Source organism: Trachemys scripta, chromosome 17 (assembly GCF_013100865.1).
Source record: "Trachemys scripta elegans isolate TJP31775 chromosome 17, CAS_Tse_1.0, whole genome shotgun sequence".
NCBI lineage: Eukaryota > Metazoa > Chordata > Testudines > Emydidae > Trachemys > Trachemys scripta.
This window is the reverse complement of record NC_048314.1, coordinates 273507-284352: the sequence shown is the minus strand read 5'-3', so window position 1 is coordinate 284352 and position 10846 is coordinate 273507.

Below are 10846 nucleotides of genomic sequence, written 5' to 3'. Positions count from 1 at the left end.
ACTTAGTGCGACAGAGTTAGGGCAAAGCAGTGTCAGTGTAGACACTGTGTTACTTACATCAACTTTAGTGGCCTTCAGGAGATGTCCCACAATGGCCCACCATGACCACTTGAACTCTGCTACCTGGCGGCCAGATCCAGCCCCGCCCCTTTTTTTTGAAATTCCATTTCCTGTTTGCTCAGTGTGGAGAGCTCACCCAGCTGACCATGCTGGCTCCACGCTGCAGACCTGCTCCTACCTGGAGTAGACAGGAGGTGATGGATCTCCTCCCTGGATCGGTGGGGAGAAGAGACCATGCAGGCACAGCTCCAATCCAGCCATAGAAACATCAATATCTATGATTTAATAGGCAGCAGGTTTAAAACAAATAAAAGGAAGTTCTTCTTCACGCAGCGCACAGTCAACTTGTGGAACTCCTTGCCTGAGGAGGTTGTGAAGGCTAGGACTATAACAGAATTTAAAAGAGAACTGGATAAATTCATGGTGGTTAAGTCCATTAATGGCTATTAGCCAGGATGGGTAAGGAATGGTGTCCCTAGCCTCTGTTTGTCAGAGGATGGAGATGGATGGCAGGAGAGAGATCACTTGATCATTGCCTGTTGGTCCACTCCCTCTGGGGCACCTGGCATTGGCCACTGTCGGTAGACAGGATACTGGGCTAGATGGACCTTTGGTCTGACCCGGTATGGCCTTTCTTATGTTTTTTATGTTCTTATGAGGGGAGCATGGGGGAGAAGAGCTACAAGAGGGACCTGCTGCATGAAAGGCAAAGAGCTGTGGCAGGCATACCAGAATAGAAGGGAGGCTAATGGTTGTTCTGGTATGGAGCTGCAGATATGTCGCTTTTACAAGGTGCTGCATGCCATCCTTAGCAGAGACCCCCCCCACCACCCCCAAGAGTCCCATCCAGGCCCATGGAGTGAACAGTGAGGAGGAGGTGTCAGAGGAGGAAGAGAGGGAGTATGGGGGACAGGTGACAGGGAGATACTGTAGGTGTAGCAAGCCAGGACCTGTTTTTGACTCCAGAGCAGTCAAGCCAGTCCCTGCAGTCCAGCACAGGTGAGCCTGATGCAGGAGAAGGAAGATAGAGTTTGATATTGCAGGGACACATCTGTTCATTTACATGCTAGAAGTAGTAGTGAAATAGCCAATAGAGATAAAGTCACTATCTGTTTCTCATTCCCCTGTACAGTTAGGCAGAGGGGGCCCTGCAGAACAATTTGTTTAGATGCACCAGGATGTCCCGTGAATCATTCATAGAGATCTCATTGAAACTTTCCTGGAGGTTGTCTGCAATCCTCTGCCAAAGGTTTCTGGGAAGAGCTGCCTTATTTCTTCTGCTGTGGTAGGACACTTTCCCATGCCACTCTGCAATTACTTTAGCAGGCACCATTGCANTGCTGTGGTAGGACACTTTCCCATGCCACTCTGCAATTACTTTAGCAGGCACCATTGCAGCACACTGGCTAGCAGCATACAGATCCAGTCTGCAGCCGGACAGATGCAGGAGCTATTCCATTTTAGCCTCTGTTACCTTTAGGAGTGAGTTATCAGCTAAAATCACCACCACCCGTGGAAAATGGTGCCAGTATTCAGTTCAGTTTCCCTATTCCGTATACACTCATTCCCACGAGCTACCCCCTATTATGTCCCAACTCGCGTCTCCCCTCCCCCAGCTGTATCACCATGGCTGGGGCAATTCCCATGCTCTATGAATCCCAAGGAGAAGTGAGAATGTAGTGCTTGTAACTTGTATGAATCAAGGGGAGGGAGTTCAGCATACCAAGCTTCCATCTATCTTGTGAATACGCTCTCAATAGTACCTCAGTGCTTTGTATCTTTTTCATCTGGAAATGCGGCCTTGAGAGTCTCTCCATCTACACCAACAGAGCGGCTCAGCCAGATGAGGAGGAGAAGGAAGAGGATGCACTGCTACAGGCTGGAGACTGACTGGCTAAGCAGCAGTTCTGCAGAAAAGGACCTGGGGATTACAGTGGATGGGGCGCTGGATATGAGCCAGCAGTGTGCCCTTGTTGCCAAAATGGCTAACGGCATATTGGGCTGCATTAGTAGGAGCATTGCCCACAGATGGAGAGAAATAATTATATATATGGAGATATACCTATCTCATAGAACTGGAAGGGACCCTGAAAGGTCATTGAGTCCAGCCCCCTGCCTTCACTAGCAGGACCAAGTACTGATTTTGCCCCAGATCCCTAAGTGGCCCCCTCAAAGATTGAACTCACAACCCTGGGTTTAGCAGGCCAACGTTGAAACCACTGAGCTATCCCTCCCCAAAAGTGATTATTCCCCTCTATTCGGCACTGGTGAGGCCACATCTGGAGTACTGTGTCCCGTTTTGGGGCCCCCACTACAGAAAGGATGGGGACAAATTGGAGAGAGTCCAGCAGAGGCAACGAAAATGATTAGGGAGCTGGGGCACATGCCTTATGAGGAGAGGCTGAGGGAACTGGGGTTATTTGGTCTGCAGAAGAGAAGAGTGAGGGGGGGAATTGATAGCAGCCTTCAGGTACCTGAAGAGGGGTTCCAAAGAGGATGGAGCTCGGCTGTTCTCAGTGGTGGCAGATGACAGAACAAGGAGCAATGGTTTCAAGTTGCAGTGGGGGAGGTCTAGGTTGGATATTAGGAAACATTATTTCACTAGGAGGGTGGTGAAGCATTGGAATGGCTTACCTAAGGAGGTGGTGGAGTCTCCTTCCTTGGAGGTTTTTAAGGCCCGGCTTGACAAAGCCCTGGCTGGGATGATTTAGTTGGGAATTGGTCCTGCTTTGAGCAGGGGGTTGGACTAGATGACCTCCTGAGGTCCCTTCCAACCCTGATAGTCTATGATTCTATGTGGAATGACATGTCCCAAGAGATCCTGCAAGCCTCTGCTGCTTCAGTTACCGATCACAGGTCTTGGAGGATCACCCTCGTGGACAGAATGGACAGGGATCGTGTGGAGAGGAGACAGGCACAGGAAAAGGAGAGAGCCGTGCAGCGCGAGATGATAGCGCTTCTCTAGCTGCAAACAGACATGCTGGAGACTCTTGTTGACCTTCAGGTTCAACAGACTTGTGCTTGCCTCCTTCTGCAGCCCATAGAGAACTGCATTCTGGCACTTCCCTTCACCCCACCACCACACATTCCACGTCATGTCTGGGGCCACTGCGCTACCCCTACCACTCCACCATGGGGGAGAGTACAGATCTCTCTGGTCCTCTTCGGCTTGTCAGCGAGCAAGTTCAAAATGCAGGGGACCATCATGTAGGACTTCACTCCATTTTATGCGATCCTGGGCAAGTGTCTCCCAAGTGTCAATGTCAATATTACACTTTTATAGATTGTCCTTTAGCAAGTCCTTATAACGCTTCCGTTGTCCACTCACGTTACGGTGCCCTTCTTTCAGCTGAGAGAACAGGACCTGTTTTGAGAGGCGATGGTCTGGCATCCAGATAATGTGACCAGTCCAGTGGAATTGCTGATGGATGATCATTGCCTCGAAACTGGTGGTCTTTGCCTCTTCCAGAACACTAATATTGGTGCGCCTGTCTTCCCATTTGATCTTCAGAATCTTACAAAGGCAGCGTTGATGGTGCCTCTCAAGGACTTTCAAGTGGTGTCTATAGGTTGTCCAAGTTTCAGACCCAGACAACAGTGTTGGGAGAATAACGGCTTGATAAACAAGAAGCTTGGTGTCTGTTCGAATGTTGTGATCTTCAAAAACCCTGTGCTGTAAATGAGAAAAAGCTACACTGGCACAGCTCAGGCGACGTTGAATTTCTGCATCAATATCTGCCTTGGATGAAAGATGACTTCCACGGTAGAGGAAATTATTGACCTTCTCCAGTGCCACTCCACTGATTTTGATAGATGGGGCATGTAATACCTCATTTGGAGAGGGCTGATAGAGCACTTTAGTCTTCTTGATATTAAGAGTGAAACCAAGACATGAGTAAGCATCGGCAAACACATTCAAGATCTTTCTCAGAGTGGGCGAAGATTGCGTTGTCATCAGCAGACTGAAGTTCCACCATAGATGTTGTGGAAATCTTACTCTTGGCTTTCAGCCTGCTACGCCGGAACAGCTTTCCGTCCATTCTGTAAATGATTTCAACGCCAGCTGTCACCTGTCCAGCAATTAGGTAAAGAATGACGGCAATAAAAACCTCAAACATGGTTGGAGCGATGATACAGCCCTGTTTGACTCCTGGTTGTACTTTGAAAGGTTCACTCTGGGAGCCAGTGCCTCTCAGAACAGTCGCTTTCATGGTATCATGAAGCAATTTTAGGACATTGATGTATTTATCAGGACATCCAATCTTAGAAAGTACAGTCCAAAGGGCACAGCGATTCACTGAATCAAAGGCTTTAGTTAGATCAATAAAAGCCATGTACAGTGGTCGGTTTTGCTCCCGACACTTTTCTTGCAGCTGCCGTGCTGTGAAGATCTTATTCGCAGTTCCATGACATAGTCGGAAACCACTCTGTGATCCGGTAAAATTTTTTCTGACGGGGCAGAAGGTGGGTTGCAAGGATCCATGCCAGAACTTTGCCTGCAATGGCTAAGAGGGAGATACCACAATAATTTCCACAATCCACTTTATCCCCTTTCTTGAAGAGGGTGCCAATCAGGGTATCCCTCATTTCACTGAGTATCTCCCCCTTTATTCAGATTTTAAGGACAAGTAAAGCTGCTGAATTAGCTCTGGCATAGGCGCCAACTTTCTCCGGTGCCAGTAGGTGCCCGTGCTCCCGCGCCTTTCCCCACCCTGACTCCACCCCATCCCCGCCCCCTGGCCCCGCCCCCGTTCTAACCCCATTCCCAAAGTCCCCACCCTAATTCCGTCCCCTCCCTGCCCCTATTGGATCCCTTCCCCAAATCCCCGCCCCAGCTCCACCTCTTCCCCCAGTGCACCGTGTTCCCCCTCCTCCCTCTCCCTCCCTGCCCCGCGAATCAGCTGTTTCACGGCACAAGCGCTGGGAGGGAGGGGGGAGAAGCAGGATGTGGCAGTGCGATCATGGAGGAGGCGGAGGTGAGCTGGAGCAGGGGGGCAGGGCCACAGGAAGCTGCCGGTGGGAGCTTTTTTTTCTGTGGGTGCTCCAGGGCTGGAGTCGGCACCTATGAGCTCTGGTCCACCCGTTTTTAAAGATTTCAGCGGGGATCCCATCTAGACCTGCTGCCTTGTTGCTCTTCATTTGCTATTGGCATTGTGTACCTCATACAAATTGGGAGGGTCTCCGAGCTCATCCCTAAATGGTTGTTGAGGGATTTGCTCAAGGACTTCATCTGCAACCATAGAATTATGGTTAAAGAGATCTTCAAAATGTTCTTTCCAGCGAGAATTGATGGCTTCGTTGTCCTTCAAAAATGTGGTTCCGTCCTTAGAGCGAAGAGGATTCAGACCATGACAAATTGGCCCATAAACAGCCTTGATGGCACTAAAGAAACCACACGTATTGTGCATGTCCGCGAGATGTTGAAGTTCTTGCACTTTCTCAGTCCACCATTTGTTCTTGAGTTCTCTGGTTTTACATTGTACTTCCGCCCTCGCCTTGGCATGGGCTTCTCTCTTTATATTACAATTTATGTCGTTCTGCCAAGCACAAAATGCCATTCTCTTCTCACTGATGAGTTGCAAAAGGGAGAGCAGATACTACCAAGACTGGTGGGTAACACTGAAGTTTAAACTCCCCAACCAGTCACAAACTGTGCTTCTGATCCCCACACTGGTTATCAAGAAGCAAAAAAGAAATCACACAGCCCCCTTTATTCCATTCCAGTTCTCTGGCTCCCAATCAGCACATAGATCCAGTACAGTGAGAAGTTATTTAAAAACTCTGCTCACATATACAAAATGTTCTTCTGACCCCAAAGGGTCAGCCATGTTACCAGGTCAGTATAGATTTGGATCTTACCCAAAATACCATGATGCCAGCCAATCCTTTAGTGTCTAAAACTAAAGGTTTATTATAAAGAAACAAGAAGAGAGATGTTAAATGGTAAAGCCGTCACATACATACAAAGACTTCAGAGTCTATATACCAGGTTCCTAGCAGTATTGGTGAGTTTGCTGGCTTGAAAGTCATCTGTGGAATACATCCACAGCTTGGATGGGTCATTCAGTCCTTTGTTCAGAGCTTCAGTTTGTAGCAAAGTTCCTCCAGAGGTAAGAAGCAGGATTGAAGACAAAATGGAGAAGATGAAGCTGCCTTTTATAGTCTTTTGCCATGTGGCTTGTGCTTCTTTTGTCCCAAACACAAGCTGCCCAGCACATGGCTTGAAAGCCTTAGAGCAGGGGTGGCCAACCTGTGGCTCTTCAGAAGTTAATATGTGGCTCCTTGTATAGGCACCAACTCCGGGGCTGGAGCTACAGGGGCAAATTTTCCAATGTGCCAGGAGGTGCTCACTGCTCAACCTCTGGCTCTGCCACAGGCCCTGCCCCCACTCCATCCCTTCCCATCCCCTCCCTTGAGCTTGCCATGCCCTCACTTCTCCCCCTCCCCCAGAGCCTCCTACACACCATGAAACAGCTGATCAGGAGGTGTGGGGAGTGAGGGGGAGGCACTGATCGGCAGGGCTGCCAGTGGGCGGGAGGAGCGGGGAGCTGATGGGCGTTGCTGCTGTATTACTGTGGCTCCTTCTCAGGCTCAGGTTGGCCACCCCTGCCTTAGAGATCTGTCCATACCTTGCTGAGTCATAAGGTGCATCCCTTGCCTTCTCTCAATGGGTCAGTTGTATATCTGATGGTCCTTAATGGGCCATCAAGCAGGCTAGGCAGTGCTGAAACTGTCTGGGGATGTCACCCAGAAGCATAGCACAAGTTTAGAAATACAGACATACATACATATCTATAACCCATAATACAAAGGTGATACAAACACATAAATGAAATTATCGTATTTGGCAAATTATAACATTTTTGCAGATATCTTACATGGCATATCTGGCATAACTCATTGTAATTTTACAATATTAACATTCATAATATCCTCGTGTCCTCCAGATTCTATACAGCATCACAGTGACAATGGACGCAGCTCAGTGAATGGTGGGAGTTTCCATTACCCCCTTGGCGGGACAAAGCTACTCCCTCTGAGATTCATCTTTATACCCTGATACAAACAAGTTAGTACTGCCTCTGACCTAGTTAGTTACTGCGCCCTGATGTGGCTAGTTATTACCCATCACCTGGTACATGTTGGTTCAATCAAAACATCTCTATTACGTACTGTCATCCTGACTTTATCTTTTAGGAGTCGTCAGTGTGTTCCTGTTACCCTTGGGGAATGTTTTTGTACCATCCTTGGTATTGGGATGTTGTGGTACCACTTGTGTTTGCGTGAGTACTCTGTGCTTAGCACTTCTTAGGAATGTGTATTTTTGCATTATTAGCCCCGTTCTTGCCAGATTTTGTGAGCAGGTTGTGCCTCATACCAGCCCTCTGATACAAGGGCTTATGTCTCAAGCTCTCTTCCTACTACAATCCCAACACAACCCTAGACCTGAATTTCCCCAAAACTGTGTGCCCTGAAACGTCCAGCCCTCTCTTGGAACATTCATAGGAGTAATAAGGTCCGTTGCTTCTTTAAAGAGTCAAAAGACAGCAGCTAGTTGCTTTAACTGGTGTTCATAATCACTTCATGTCAAACACAGCAGTGGGTTGATTCAGAATACAAATAAAACAAGTTTATTTAATCAGAGAAAGGTTTTAAGTGAGCTCAAGTTACTCCTGGGGGGATTCTGCGTGGCTGCAGAAAACAGCACGCCCTGCACAATTCCTGTGCTTCCCAGCCAAAAACGGCAGGGAAGCCGCGCGGGGGGCAGAGCAGGCACGCGCGGACAACCATGGGTGCAGGTTTTTTGGGGAGGATTGCCCCCCTCCAAATAGAGATGAGGCATGGGGGTGAGAGGAGCACAGGGTTATCCGCCACTGCCCCCTCCCCATTTCTGCAAGCGCAGAGCTGCCCGGCTGAAGGAGGATGCGTGTCTCCGCTCCACTGACTCTGTAGCTGAACACCGCTTCGTGGGTCCTAGTGCTAGTCGCGCTCTCCCTCTGTGTGCTGGGAGCCTTCCTGTTTTCTGTGCAATAGTGAGTGCTTGCGGTGGGGCTGGGTAAGTGGGGTGGGGGAAATAGGGGTGAGGAGAAGAGGCAGTGGGGAAGGAAGGAGGTGGAATAGGGCAGGGGTAGGGGAATGTGGGAATGAGGGGACGGGGATGGAGAAGAAAAGGGGATAGGAGAATCGCGCGGGGCAAGCGGGAGCCCCGGCATGCGGCTGCCCTGTTAAGTAGGCCCATCGAACCCTCACCCTGACAAGCCTACCCCACTACACCTGGGCCCCTCCGATGAGCCCCCCACACCCAGACTGCCACTCCACTGATCTCCAACCAGCTGCACCTGGACTCCCACCCCATCAAGCCCCATCTCCCCACACCCAGACCCCTCTCCCCCGCTGAGCCCCAACCACCTTCACCTGGAACTCCTGCAGAGTCCCATTGCCCCTGCACCCTCCAACAAGCCACTCTGCCCCCCCAATCTACCACTGAACCACCAGCACCCAGAGTGCCCCACCAAGAAACCTCTCACCCCACACCTGGATCCCCCCACACTAAGCCCTTCCACACTTGGCTCCTGCTGGGCTGAGCCTGCCCACAGAAGGGCAGGGCTCTGTGGTGTTTTGGGGGCATTGCGTCAGGGTCAGGTGCAGCCTCACTGCCGAGTCCCTGTATCGGGTGAGGTGGAGGCTTCAGGGTGATCTCCCACCTCAATGCAGCCAGTGGCCTGTGCTCCCCACTCCCATGGTGGAGCCACATTTATTTATTGACAAATAAAATGTGCAAAATTTTAAAATATTGTGCACCTAATTTTTAGGTGCAGAATTCCCTCAGGAGTATCAAATTTAAGGGATAAAGTCAGAAATGGTTAAAAACAGAAGTGAAAAATGCTATCTAGTGACCAAGACTTAACAAAACTAGTCTTGGTTCAAGGTAAGATTCTTCCCACCCCTCTTTCCTGCAAGATGTGGCTGGCCACCTCGGGGTCAAGATCTCCCACAAAGTTCAACGTGCTCAGCTCCTTTGTCTTAGGCCTTGGCTACACTCGGGGATTCACAGCGCTGCCGCGGCAGCGCTGTGAAGCGCGAGTGTAGTTGCGCTGCCAGCGCTGCGAGAGCTCTCTCGCAGCGCTGCAAGTACTCCACCTCTCCGAGGGGAATAGCTTGCAGCACTGCGAGCGAACGTGCAGCGCTGCTGGCACTGATTCCACTGGCGCTTTACAGCGCTGCACTCGGGGGAGTGTGTTTTCACACCCCTGAGCGCAGCAAGTTGCAGCGCTGTACAGCGCCAGTGTAGCCAAGGCCTCAGGTGAAAGATCACTTAGGGTCCTTTGCTCCTCTCTTTTCTAATCCAGTGACTTTTTGAAATGTATTCTTCTCAAAGTTCAGTACCCTGCTGTGAGGAAAGTGCCATGGAGTCTGATGGAAAAGGTTCATGCTGGTTCCTTCTCCCTTAGTGTTTTCTACAATAAAAATTGATCTGTCTCTGCAACTTCTCATATGCTTGTGAATGGCCACTTGATAGTGATTGCCAATTACCTGTGATTACACCTGGATGGAGGCATCAGCCTTTCCTTTGTCTGGAAAAAAACCTGTTTACCCACTCTCCAGACTTATCTGGTTCAGATACATTTTAGTCCTTTATTTCCTTCACATTTGTACAGTCCTCTGAGCATTCACTGTTCATACACCACACAAAAATACTAATGATCAGTGTATATTATTGGTTTTCCAGTGATACCCTACATCACAGGTGCCAACTTTCATTTTTCTGGGTGGGTGCTCCACCCAGAGGCCCTGCCCCCACTCCATTCCTTCCCCCAAGGCCCCATCCTCACTCCACACCCTCCCCCCACAGCGCTGCCTTCCTGCCATCGAACAGCTGATTGGCTGGTGGCTGCTGACCACCCGCTATTTTTTTCCATGGTTGCTTCAGCCCTGCAGCCCCCACGGATTCTGCACCTTTGCCCTACATGACTGGTATTAGATTCAGATTATGCTATAAGTGAATTGGGATACACTAGTCAGGCCAGTTGAAACTCGCTACCAGATACCAGTGAGCCCCTTGCCCTCTGGCATTGGGATTTGCTTAGGGTCACCATAGGTTGCTGGCCTGTTGCTCAACCCCCACCCTCCAGAACCAGTGAACTGCTTTTTCTCTGGCCCCATCCTTTGACCTGTCTTGGGTGGCCCTACCAGGAGTTTAAACTCCTACCGGTAGAGCGCTCCTGGTCATGGGAACGTGCAAGCCTTCTCACCCTGTCCAGGTGAGGTCCCCAGGGCATATAATTATTATTAACTTGTGATGAAATCACCATGAGGCAACAGGCTCCGAGCTGCCCCCTACCACCAAGCAAGCTCTGGGGCTACACAACGGGCTTGGGAATGTGGGTGTAAGCCCTCAGCCGCAGGCCCAGCTGGACTCCCTGGGCACTACGACCACAGCCTGTGAGAGCCACGCGTGCCCATCCTCTCCTTCCCCCAGCTGTGCGCCCTTGGGGCAGTACCACGGAATCACCAGCCCTCTCCAGCCTCAGCCTGAGGGGATACCCAGTGTAGGAGGGGTCCTGCCGTCTCCTTGCCCCACCACGTCTCGCCCACCCTCCAGGCAGGAGCTACCCCCACCTTGGAGAAGTGGGGGGGGGCTGTGGGGCACACCAGGCCCACAACCCACTGCTCCCTGAACCTCCTCTAGGATTTCCAATATGGCGGCCTTTCCTTTGCCAGCCAATCGTTTTGATTGACGGTTAATAGCACAGAAACGGGCCAAGGAGAACGCTCGAGGTCACCC